Raw genomic sequence first — 12,297 nt, 5'->3', positions numbered from 1 at the left:
CCCCATCAAGATGGAAAATGCATGGTCTTCCCCAGGAGCACTGATTGTGTCATGAGCTTTAACTGTATAAGAAAACCACACTTCGTAGCATCACACAAGAGTCATGATTTTGTAGGTTTCCATTTGGACTGGGCTCAGCCAGCCCGCCGGAGAAGGCAATGGCACCCCATTCCAGTACTCTTGCCTGGAAAATCCCATGGACGGAGGAGCCTGGTAGGCTGCAGTCCATGGGGTTGCACAGAGTCGGACGCGACTGAAGCGACTTAGCAGCAGCAGCAGCAGCCAGCCCGCTCTTCTTCTCTTAGCTGGGCTCATGCAGTCAAGTACCAACCAGCTAATGACTCTGCTTCAGGGGTCGGCTGGATGCCAGATAAAAGCGGTGGGGGAGCCTGGGTGGGGTGGCTCTCTTCGGCTGCCAGGTGCGCCATGCATTCGGATCCCAGATGCTCCATGGCAGAGCCCCGGTGGACAAGTACTCTTGAGTCCCTGCTTGCTTCATGTTTGCTAACCTCCCACTGACCAAAGCTAGTGCCACGGCCGACTCAGACTCAAGAGGCAGAGAAACAGACTCTGTGCATCAAAACATGGCAGGCATGGGTACAGACAAGGGGAGAATTTGCAGCCCGTTTTATAACCTCCCACACCGGGACACCAGTGTGCTCCCAGGAGCCTGGCATCACCGACAAAACAGTGACAGACCACAGGCTCTGAGCTGGGTGACTGAAAGCCAGCAGACTCCAGTATAGTCTTTTTGGCAGTCCCTGTCTGGCGCAAAACTCTCTCCAGCAGCTGAGTCAATAAAAGCGATAAAACAAATACCCTACCACTCACCACACATCAGCAAACCACAGTTTATTGTTTGGTCTAAAAAACAAACAGGGACAGTCATTCCAATGCCATCAAACCCTAGTGGAAGTGCCGCACGCTCGTCGTTGTACGAAATCCCTTCCAAATCCTCATGTATTGTGTCCTCGGGGTAATTTTATAAGTTCAGAGCTGTTCTCCTCTATTTTTAGATGAGGACACTGAGGCGTGGGGAAGCGATGGAAGTGCCCACCCGGATTCATATTCTAGGTCTGATTCCAACACCACTCTCTCAGCACACTGCTGGGCTGCCTTTAATTCAGCATCATAGGCAACACTCTGTTTTTACAGATGAGGAGGTAGGGGCTTCCAGCAGTTGGTAACTAAAGGGCCATGACAGCCCTGAGTCATCACCTCTGTGTGTTACAGCCTTCATCACACACTGATTACCTTCTGTGGGTGCTCGTCCACAGCAAAGGCATGGAGTTGGCAGGCAGCAGCAACATGCCCAGGGCTTTCTCTCAAGGAGTGCCAAGTCATTAAAAATACATCTTGGCAGGTTTGTGCTCTTTTGTTCATTTGCGTTTAGGTAGCTTACAAGGATGCATAGATCTGGGCAAGAAAAATTTCCTTTAAGTAGGTGATTCAGAATATGTGCAAACAAGGCGAATGATACCATAGTCAGGAGGGGAAAAAAAAAGAAAGAGAGAAGTACAACCAGCTGGTTTGTGTGCATAAGAGCAATGCTCAGGACCGTGACCTCTCCCCGGGACAGGCCAGGAAGAGGAATATTCCAGTCTCTGCCTGGAGGGATGTAACAAAGGGGCTGGTGTCGGAGAGCTGATGGTGGACCTCTTCACGTGGGTATATTCTTCTCTCATCTTAGCTTGTTGGGGAAGCTCCTCTTGCTCCTGAATTTCACCCCCGACCCCAGACAGTGATGCATCCTGCTCTTGATCATATGACTTGCCAAGACTTCCCACTGGCCAGGGAAGAGTCTTGCCCTGATCCGGACTTTGGGACACAGAGGATTTTGGATGTCAACCTACTTCAACCTCAAACACTCAAAGTTGCCTGTTTTCTTTGTTTCCTTCGCTCCGCTGCTGCTCCTGCCACAGGGAGCAGATGCAGCCGTGGGCGACGACTGGTCCCAGGAAAACGGAGATGCTGGAGCAAAGCTGAACTTGACCCTAACCCTGTGAATGAGAAATACAAATGTCTGATGCTCAAAGCCACTGAAGTTTTGAGGTGTTTATTGTGTGTGTGTGTGTTTGTGCTCAGTCGTGTTTGACCCCCTGTGACCCCACGGACTGTAGCCCGCCAGGTCCCTCTGTCCATGGGATTCTCCAGACAAGAATACTGGAGTGGGTAGCCATTTCCTTCTCCAGGGGATCTTCCCCATCCAGGGATTGAACCCCCATCTCCTGCATCGGCAGGCAGATTCTTTACCACTGAACCACCAGGGAAGACTCGATATTGAGGTGGGGTCCCCTAAAATGTACCTATTGTGGCACTCACTGTATGGGACACTTCACACAGTCCGTGTCATCCGCCCTCCTACCCTCTGGAAGAGTGGATGTTAGTAAGTCGTGTAATCAGAGGAGCCTGGTGCAGGGCGTTCCCCCTCCCCCACTGCCTGCTCTGAACCAAATGCAGAACCAAGGGGAATGAGCAGGGCTGAAGGCGCGGTCAGGAGCTCAAGTGGCCAGAGCCCCCCGAGGAGGGCGGAACGTGGCCAGGCTGGCTGGTGGGTCAGCTGGCTTGGTCTGCAGGTACACTCCAATGATGGACTCCCCTGTAAGTGGGAACTAATCATACCATGTCACTCTGGGGGTGGCTGTGAAGATTGATCCCAATAACATTGTCAAGTACTGACACACACAGGCAGTCAGCCAGGGAAGATGCTGGTAGGATTTCTGTTTGTGTTATTAGCTCCATCACCAGAGCAAGGCGGAGTTGGTGCCTGCACCCACCTCCCCCAAGCCCTTACCTCTGAGCTGCTCCCTGTTAACTAACGCACTCCTTCCTGGGCACAGTCCTACATCACACAGAGTCCGCGGTAATACACTGAACTGGAGTGGTGCCATTAAAATCTGTCAGCTCTCAGTACACAGGCGCCCCCTGATACACAAAAGCAGAGCATACGTATGAAATCTTTCCTAAGTCGAAATGGTGTAAAGCAAAGAAGCAATTGCCTTAGGACATGTCTTGCTAATGGATACACAAAATAAATCAAGATTAAGCACAAAATCGGTTCAAAGCTTACCGCAGGTGGATGCTGAGATGTGAGGCAGTTCCAGGGAAGAAAGGAGATTTGCCGGGGCCGTTCTCATCGCGCTGAGTGCTCAGCGCCTCCATAACAGCTCAGCTCCCCGCAAAGCAAACACTGGGCGTGATTTTCACTTTACGCTATTTTTGTAAAAGTGAAAATCCTCTTCTGTTTTCAAAAAAGGGTACTACTGTAGGCTTTTTGTAAAAGTAAAGTGGTAAAGAAAAGCTTTCAAAAACAAGAGATAAACAGGGAGATTGAAATTAATACATATACACTGCGTGCATGCTTAGTCACTCAGCTGCGTCTGACTCTTGGCGACCCCACGGACTGTAGCCTGCCAGGATTCTCCAGGCCAGAATACTAGAGCGGATTGCCATTTTCTACTCCAGGGTTCTTCCCAACCCAGGGATCGAACCTATGTCTCCTGCATTGGCAGGTAGATTCTTTACTATTTGAGCCACCAGGGAAGCCCTAATATATATACTCTACTATGTACAAAATAAATAACTGATGAGAACCTACTGTATAGCACAGGGAACTCTACTCAGTACTCTATGGTAACCTCAATGGGAAGGAAATCCAAAAGAGAGGGGTTATATGTATATATGTAACTGATTCACTTTGCCGTACAGCAGAAAATAATACAACACTGTAAAGCAACTCTATTCCAATAAAATTTTTTTAAAAGGCAGAGGGTACCTGTGCGAAGCCCTCCTAAGGACCCTCCTGTGTCGGCACCCCCCAGATGCTCTCTGGAGTAACCAAAAGATTAATTAAGCAGCTCTTTGGGGACCACTTGCAGCACTTTCCACAAGCACAGGAAGAACCAACGTCACTTTAGCTTGAGTCTATGCCCCGACCTTGAGGGAGGCGGCAGACAGCTACACACGCACATGCACCCCTGCTCACAGCAGCCTGGAGGAGCAAAGAAGAAAGCAGACAAGCCTCTCCCCACGGGCAAACTGGATGAGCGGGGGTCGTCAAGGCATCTGCTGGCCCCAGAGTGGACTCATCTGAGTTCCGGCTGCGGTGAAAGAATGCCACAGGCTGGGTGGCTTTAACAGCAGACATAGACTTCTCATAGTTCTGGAGGCTTGGGGGCCCATCAGCAGTGTGCCAGCACCATTTGGTTCTGGGGTGGTGGAGGGCCCCCCATTTATAGATGGCCACTTTCTCACTGTGTCCCCACATGACGGAGAGAGAGGGCTAGTTCTCTTCCTCCTCAAAGGGGGGCACTAATTCCATCATGGGGGCCCCACTCACATCTCACATGCCCTAGTCACCCCCCTCCAGAGGTCCTACCTCCAGTACCATCACTGGAGGGGGGGGCGTTAGTCTCAGCATATAAATTTGGGGGGAGAAAGCATGTGGTGCTTCTCACCACCTTAGCAGAACCTCATTTCTCATCCTCTAGGACAGAAGTTGAAAGCTGGAAGCCTAAAGGTCAAATTAGCCTCCCGATTGCATCTCATTTGTCCTGGGCATGTAAAGATGAACTGATTTAGTGACTGATACTTAATGGTGGTAATATCTCTCAGAAGCCAGATGCCAAGCTCGTCTTCAGAAACAAGACTCTCTGGGAACATGGGGCCAGCACGGGCTGGAACCACAACCCTCTAGAAGGGACACGTGACCCCCTATTTCCACAGCCCCTCCCTCCCAACCCAAGTGTCATTTGATATCTGACACCCACATCCAGGCCTGCTCCTCTCAGAACTGTAGCCCTATTAACCTCTTTATCATTTGAATGTTTTGCTCAGTCATGGCCAACTCTTTGAGATCCCATAGAGTGCAGTACGTCAGGCTTCCCTGTCCTTCACCATCTCCTGGAGCTTGCTCAAACTCATGTCCATTGAGTTGACAATGCCCTTGAAAACAACACTGCCTTGTAGCCCAGCAGGACCCTATGAGGCCTTCCCAGAATAGACCCCAACCCATGTTCTCCACCTGCTTTTTTCTGTAGAAAAATTTAGTCAAAGAATGATTTTAATCAGAGAAGTGAGAAAATGCAGAAAGAAAGAAAAACAGTCAAGCAAGACAAAATATTGGAAGGACTGATGCTGAAGGTGAAGCTCCAATACTTTGGCCACCTGATGCGAAGAACTGACTTATTGGAAAAGACCCTGATGCTGGGAAAGATTGAAGGCAGGAGGAGAAGGGGATGACAGAGGATGAGACTGTTGGATGGCATCACCGACTTGATGGACATGAGTTTGAGCAAGCTCTGGGAGTTGGTGATGGACAGGGAAGCCTGGCGTGCTGCAGTCCATGGGGTCGGAAAGAGTTGGACACGACTGAGTGACTGAACTGAACTGAAGACAAAATAAGAATGCTTTCACCATTAAAGAAAATCAAGAACATTTAGCTCTTCCTCAAGGACTGTAGACAATATTCTGAGCCATGTCCTTTGAGCTGTTTTGCAGATACTGAAACTCACACCCGGTGGAAGAGGTTAACCGCATGCTGCCCATAAGCACATACGATCCTAGACCAGTTGGAACCAGAAGGCTGATGATGCTGACTCCCACTCCTTACCACAAACCCCTCAGAAGGATGTCCATGAGCTGACCACGCCCTGCTCCTTGAACCTTTACTGTAAAACTCCTCATTATCCCTTCCAAGGTTTTGAGAGCATTAACACAGTTAACCTGCTGTGGTCCCCTTTGCCTGACAAAGCAATAAAGCTATTGATCCCTGGATTGGGAAGATGCTCTGGAGAAGGGAGTGGCAACACACTCCCGTATTCTTTCCTGAAAAATCCCATGGACAGAGGAGACTGGTGGGCTACAGTCCATGGGGTCTCAAAGAGTTGGACACGGCTGAGCAACTGAGCATATCTAATTCAGGGCATAACTGATTTGAATGCCATTTCCCAAGTAAGTCCAAGTCCTTGTTTCTCCTCTTTTGTGGACAGGGATTCCTCTGAAATAAACCTGATTCCCGAGGGAGATCCAGAGCAATAAATGTGGTCCTTAGACAGGAGTGTCTGCTCAGCCAAAATTCAGAGCAGGTTTGGGACTCCTTTTCATTTCAGAAGGTTAAAAAATGGTTCTTCTTTATTCCTCCTTTGGGCCACTGGGGGAGAATTTGGAAAATTTATACACACAGACAATAAGCCTGCTATCAAAAGGGGACTGGTGCTCCCAGCTGGGAAGAACAATTGGCCAATTCTCCATTCCTGGGCTGTGTTTACCCTTTCATTGTGATGCATAATCACTGTTTCCTTAAGAAGGTCTGTGATTCTTAATCAGAGTCAACTTTGCAAATCTTGCATTTTCCCGGAGAGAACAAGCAAGTGGTTGCCTTTACCTGGAAAAAGATTAACCCCAATCTCCCTTCTTGCAAAAAGCACAGAAGTTCAAATGAAGGTGTTGAAACATAACCAGAGAATCTCAGAGAGTGGGATGAACAGGGACTTCTATCCCTTCTCTCTGGAGCCTCATCCTCAGCAACCCAGCCCGTTAGGTTGCTTCCACCTGTTGCACGCATGTCTCTGATGCCAAAATTCAGCCTCTGTACACTGGTACAGAGGAGTCCATGAGGTTCCTCTGTCCATGGGGTTCTCCAGGCAAGAATACTGAAGTGGGTTGCCATTCCTACTCCAGGGGATCTTCCCGACCCAGGAATCGAACCCAAGTCTCTTGTGTCTCCTGCATTGGCAGGTGGATTCTTTACCACTGTGCCACCTGGGAATTATATTTTATCCTGCAGACATACTGAGGACTTAAGACCAGATGGCAGACAGCTTGGAGGGTCTGTTCTGAAGGGATATGGGAGGAGCCAGATACATAGGGGGATTTGCGACAAAAACCAGGTTGTAGGAATATCAAAAGAATACTGATAGGGAAAAAACAAATATCTCAAGTTAATGAATTTTAGCCCTTTTCTATGTATGGGAAGGTGCAAGAGTCTGGGCTCACGGAAATCATTCCTTTGATATGCACTTTTATCTGGAGCCAGTATCCTGTTCTTTTCCATCCTGAATCCGCTCAGGGTGCACCGCTGGGGACACTGAAGTGGCTGATGGACTGATAGCTGCAACACGCTCTGTTTGCTGGCATGGCAAACAGAGTTATCATCAACACCGTTATCATTCCTTGTAGATGGTAATAAACAAGCCTGGATCCCTCTACATTTTCTCCTACCATTTGGCAGGAAAAGTGAAAGTCACTCAGTCATATCTGGCTCTTTGCAACTCCATGGAATTCTCCAGGCCAGAATACTGGAGTGGGTACCCTTTCCCTTCTCCAGGGGATCTTCCCAACCCAGGGATCAAACCAAGGTCTCCTGCATTGCAGGCAGATTCTTTACCAGCTGAGCCACCTAGGAAACTCAAGAATACTGGAGTGGGTAGCCTATCCCTTCTCCAGGGGATCTTCCCAACCCAGGAATCGAACTGGAGTCTCCTGCATTGCAGGCAGATTCTCTACCAACTGAGCTATCAGGGAAGCCCTACCATTTGGCATATGAACGCTTAATTACTCCAGTTGCCTTACAATGAAAATGTTCCTAAGCCCAGTCACTCAGCACCCTTGCTTGCCCCAGCTTTAAGTGGGGAAACGAACATGTAAAAGCACCCTGCATGTCTGCTGACCCAGAGCAGAGGCTGTGATGGCTTCAGTCTCCCTGCTGATCCACACGCTCCTCTGGGGCATTACTCATTTGGTCTTTGCCTCCCTCAAGGAGTTCAGGTCACTGCCCTGAACACCAAGAGGGACCAGCAATTGCTTTTGGGATGGAGTTTGCTATATTTTTATTCCCTCTCTGCATAATAGCCTGATGATGTCAAGGTCAACTCTGATGGCTCCCAGTGAACAAGTAAGAAGCAGGAGGCCACAAGGTGGCCTGGGTTATCGCAAGCATGCATGTGTATTAAGTCGCTTGAGGCATGTCCGACTCTGCAACTCTATGGACTGTATGTACCCCACCAGGCTCCTCTATCCATGGAGTTTCCCAGGCAAGAACACTTGTGCAGGTTGCTTGCCTTCCCCAGGGATCTTCCTGACCCAGGGATGGAACCCGCATCTCTTCTGTCTCCTGCTTTGGCAGGCGGATTCTTTATCACTGAGCCACCTGGGAAGCCAGATTATCTCAAGGCCTCCCTTTAAAGCAAAGCTCCACCTGCCCTTCTCAGCCAGGATAACAGGATCTAGTGTGACATCCTTTGCTGCCCTCACTCTTCCAGCTCATTGCTTAGAATCCAAAGCTGCTAGATTATAGACAACATCTTTTGGCCTCAGTTTCCTTGTTTTGTTGAAAGGAGGTCATAGCAGCACCCATGTCATTGAGTCGTGAGTGTTGGATGAGAGAAACCCTCCAAAATGTTAGCACAGCCAATTTCAGTAGTATCGTTGAGTTGCTCAGTCCTGTCTGACTCTTTGCAACCCTGTGGACTATAGCACAACAGGCTTTGCTATGTCCTTTACTATCTCCCAGAATTTGCTCAAATTCACTTCCATTGAGTCGGTGATGCTATCTAGCCATCTCGTCCTCTGCTGCCTCCTTCTACTTTGCCTTCAATCTTTCCCAGCATCAAGGTCTTTTCCAATGTCAGCTCTTTGCTTCAGGTGGCCAAAGTATTGGAGATTCAGCGTCAGTCCTTCCAATGAATATTCAGGGTTGATTTCCTTTAGGATTGACTAGCTTGATCTCCTTGCTCTCCAAGGGACTCTCAAGAGTCTCCTGTTAAAATGGGGTTAACAAGACTTACAACATGGTTCTCATAGGGAGAGTTTTACAAGTGTGCTTCAGAGCCTGGCATGGGCCAAGGACTGCTGTTGCATCATGTCAGCTTTACTAGCATTTTGCTCCAAAGCTCCAGCGCTGTGCCCGCCACATCTGAGCCACCTGCGGGTCATTGCACATATCCAGTTTGGTGGGCAGAGTTGGCAGCATCCCTGACTCCGACATGCTTCCAAAAAAAGTTTTCAGGCTGGATTCCAGACAGCAGCTCCGGACTGGCCACTCGGGGACCCAGAGCCACACACAGGCTGTGCACACCGGCCCCAGGGCCCTCTCCCTGCCAGCCTGGCATGATGCTCAAGGCCTGGGGGCTGAAGAGTGCTCAGGTGGTGGATAATTATCCTGCTTGCTGCTGCCTGCATGTAGATGAGGCATTACTCACACCCGCTGTCTCCAAGGAGCCTTGTCATTGTCCTGGACCTCAGGACTTGTGGCTGCAGAGCCCCCACCCCTGGTGGCTTGGGAGCAGGCTGTCAGGGAACAAAAACCATAGTCAGTGAGGCTGTTTTCTGCAACATTTTGGCCTCACTGGGGCCCTTGCTCTGGCCTACTCTTCTTCCTATGGCTTCTAACCTGATGTTGGTTCCTTTCAAGGAAGGGAGGAAGGAAGGAAGGAAGGAAGGAAGGAGGGAATTTTCTGCCTGCCCTGATGCCCTCAGACTTTCCTCTCTTCTGTGAATGAAAAGTGTTTCCTCTGCTATCAGTAAACAAAGGATGTTGCGGCCATTAAGCCATCACTTTGCAGTCTCCCCTAATGGTGCCACCAAGCCCTCAGCCACTGCAGGCCCACCCAACTGGGTACCCCAAGGGACTCAGTATGAGAAAGCGCAGGACTCTGGCCCCAGATGGCTGAGGTGCACATCAAAGGGGTGATTTCAATGAGCCCAGACTCTTGCATCTTCCTGTACATAGAAAATATGAAGCTCCTTCCCTTGAGACGTCTGGTTTTCTTTGTGCTGTGCTTAGTCACTTCAGTTGTGCCCGACGCTTTGTGAGCCAATGGACTGTGGCCACTGGGCTCCTCTGTCCCTGTGGATTCTCCAGGCAAGAATACTGGAGTGGGTTGCCATGCCCTCCTCCAGGGGATCTTCCTGACCCAGGGATTGAACCCAGGTCTCCAGCATTGCAGGCAGGTTTGTTAGCATCTGAGCCACCAGGGAAGCTTGAGATGTCTGGTTTTCTTCAATTAACAATAATCTTTTGGTATTCCAGCTACCTGGTTTTGTTACAAAACTCCAATATATCCTGGCTCCTCCCTTACTTCTTCAGAGCAGCTCCTTAGAGTGCTCTGAGAGTTCTGTTTCCTGGGCTTGAAGTCCTCAGAAAGTCTGATGAGTAAAACATAGTTCTCAACTTTTAGGTTCTGCAACATTTTTTTCTCAGTCAGCACATCCATATTGATGATCAGGAGTGCAGAAAGGGCCCCAGAGTCTGTATCATGTCTTCTTCTCGCCCTTCTTAAAAACACGATGTCACCTCCAATCTCCACCCAAGACAGCATCAGTAAGACTCAAGCCTGTAAGTGTCATCCATCTCCCAGGCCAGGCATGCCTTGTATTCTAGACTCCAGGTACCACAGTGATAAACATCACCATGGAAACTGGAAACTCCATCACCAATCCGTTCAGGGGTGGACTTACTGCCCAGCACTCAGCACCAGGCAGCAGGGTCAGCAGGCAGCTTCCAGCTCTCAGCTCCTCTGAGGTTTAACTCAACTGCAAGGAGCCTCCATGTCTGAGGCCAGGCCCCTCTGGGGACAGTCCACCCTGGTGACTGAGCAAATGGGGCTTAAGGGCTCAGGAAAGGAATATGTGCTAGAAGGGATGTGTTGACTGTGGATGGAAGACTCACCAGTGTGAAGTGCTGTGTGATACCACGCCCTCACCCACTGTGGGTTGTTGCTGTTTTTGTCTTTGGCACTGCTTTGTGGCAGGTTTGGTTCTGACACCAAATGAACATAGCTTCAGCCCAGCTCTCTTCTACTCTTCCACCAATCCTCAAACCAGGACCAGATTTTGTAATCTGGCCAGCCCATTTCCGGTTCCATTTAAGGAAAGCAACACAATTATAAATCAGCAATAAAGTCATGCTGTGCTGTGCTTAGACACTCAGTCATGTCCGACTCTTTGTAACACCTTGGACTGTAGCCCACCAGGCTCCTCTGTCCATGGGGATTCTCCAGGCAAGAATACTGGAGTGGGTTACCATGCTCTCCTTCAGGGGATCTTCCCAACCCAGGAATTGAACCCAGGTCTCCCCGTATTGCAGGTGGATTCTTTACCAACTTAGCCACCAGGGAAGCCCAGCAATAAAGTTACACTTCTTTTTCCAGCATCCAAGCTTCTCCTAAATCTGGGTGCCACCTCCCTGGTACATTTGTTGTTCACTCTGCTTATAAAGCTTGACTCTGGACAGGCCGGGTTCTCACTGTCTTGACTGCACACCATTGGGACTATCTGGATTGTGCTCTTCAACCCTCCAGGAATGGTTGCCCCATCCACTGGGGACTTTCCAGCTTCTCTCCAACTTGCAGTTCACTGTCTCAGTCCTCCCAGAAGCTTCTCTGCAGAGTCTCACCCACTCAGAGCCCTCCCTGCTCTGAACTTGAATCCCATCTGCACTGGTCCCTTAGAAGTTAAACATGCTTCATGAAAGTTCTTCAGCTGTAACATGGAAACAAAAATGTGTTATTTGATTTTGAGTGTTTATGTGTTGTCTCCCAAACAGGACTGAAAGCTCATTCAGGGACCAAGATTCAAGAAAGCCGTTCAATTCCTCAATACTCTTCACAAGCTTTTTAAGCCACGAGAAAAGTTTACAAAACAAGTTTCAGTTCAGTTCAGTTCAGTCACTCAGTCATGTCCAGCTCTTTGTGAGCTCACGGACTGCAGCACGCCAGGCTTCCCTGTCCATCACCAACTCCCAGAGCTTGCTCAAACTCATGTCCATTGAGTCAGTGATGCCATCCAACCATCTCATCCTCTGTCACTCCTTTTCCTGCTGCCTTCAATCTTTCCCAGCATCAGGGTCTTTTACAAGGAGTCAGTTCTTCCCATCAGATGGCCAAAGTAATGGAGTTTCAGCTTCAGCATCAGTCCTTCCAATGATTATTCAGGAATGATTTTCTTTAGGATGAACTGGTTGGATCTCCTTGCAGTCCAGGGGACTCTCAGAAGTCTTCTCCAACACCACAGTTCAAAACCATCAATTGTTTGGTACTCAGCTTTCTTTATAGTCCAACTCTCACATTCATACATGACTACTGGAAAAACCATAGCTTTGACTAGTCAGACCTTTGTTGGCAAAGTAATGTCTCTGCTTTTTAATATGCTGTCTAGGTTGGTCATAGCTTTTCTTCCAAGGAGCAAGCGTCTTTTAATTTCATGACTGCAGTTGCCATCTGCAGTGATTTTGGAGCCCCCCCAAATAAAGTCTGTTACTGTTTCCATTGTTTCCCCATCTATTTGCCATGAAGTGAT

At 49.1% G+C, this 12,297-nt stretch overlaps 1 long non-coding RNA gene across 1 annotated transcript; it reads right to left on the bottom strand.

The window, feature by feature from the left end:
* Positions 1-837: 837 nt before the first annotated feature.
* LOC112449598 (uncharacterized) lies at positions 838-10,769 on the bottom strand. The gene is made up of 3 exons (XR_003038193.2): positions 3,071-10,769; positions 2,795-2,925; positions 838-2,000 (listed from the first exon to the last, which is right to left on the bottom strand). It is a non-coding gene; the product is annotated as an uncharacterized lncRNA (long non-coding RNA).
* Positions 10,770-12,297: the final 1,528 nt, after the last annotated feature.

Source organism: Bos taurus, chromosome 14 (assembly GCF_002263795.3).
Source record: "Bos taurus isolate L1 Dominette 01449 registration number 42190680 breed Hereford chromosome 14, ARS-UCD2.0, whole genome shotgun sequence".
Lineage (NCBI taxonomy): Eukaryota > Metazoa > Chordata > Mammalia > Artiodactyla > Bovidae > Bos > Bos taurus.
Note: the sequence above shows the minus strand (reverse complement) of the source record. Positions and strands in the feature narration are given on the sequence as shown.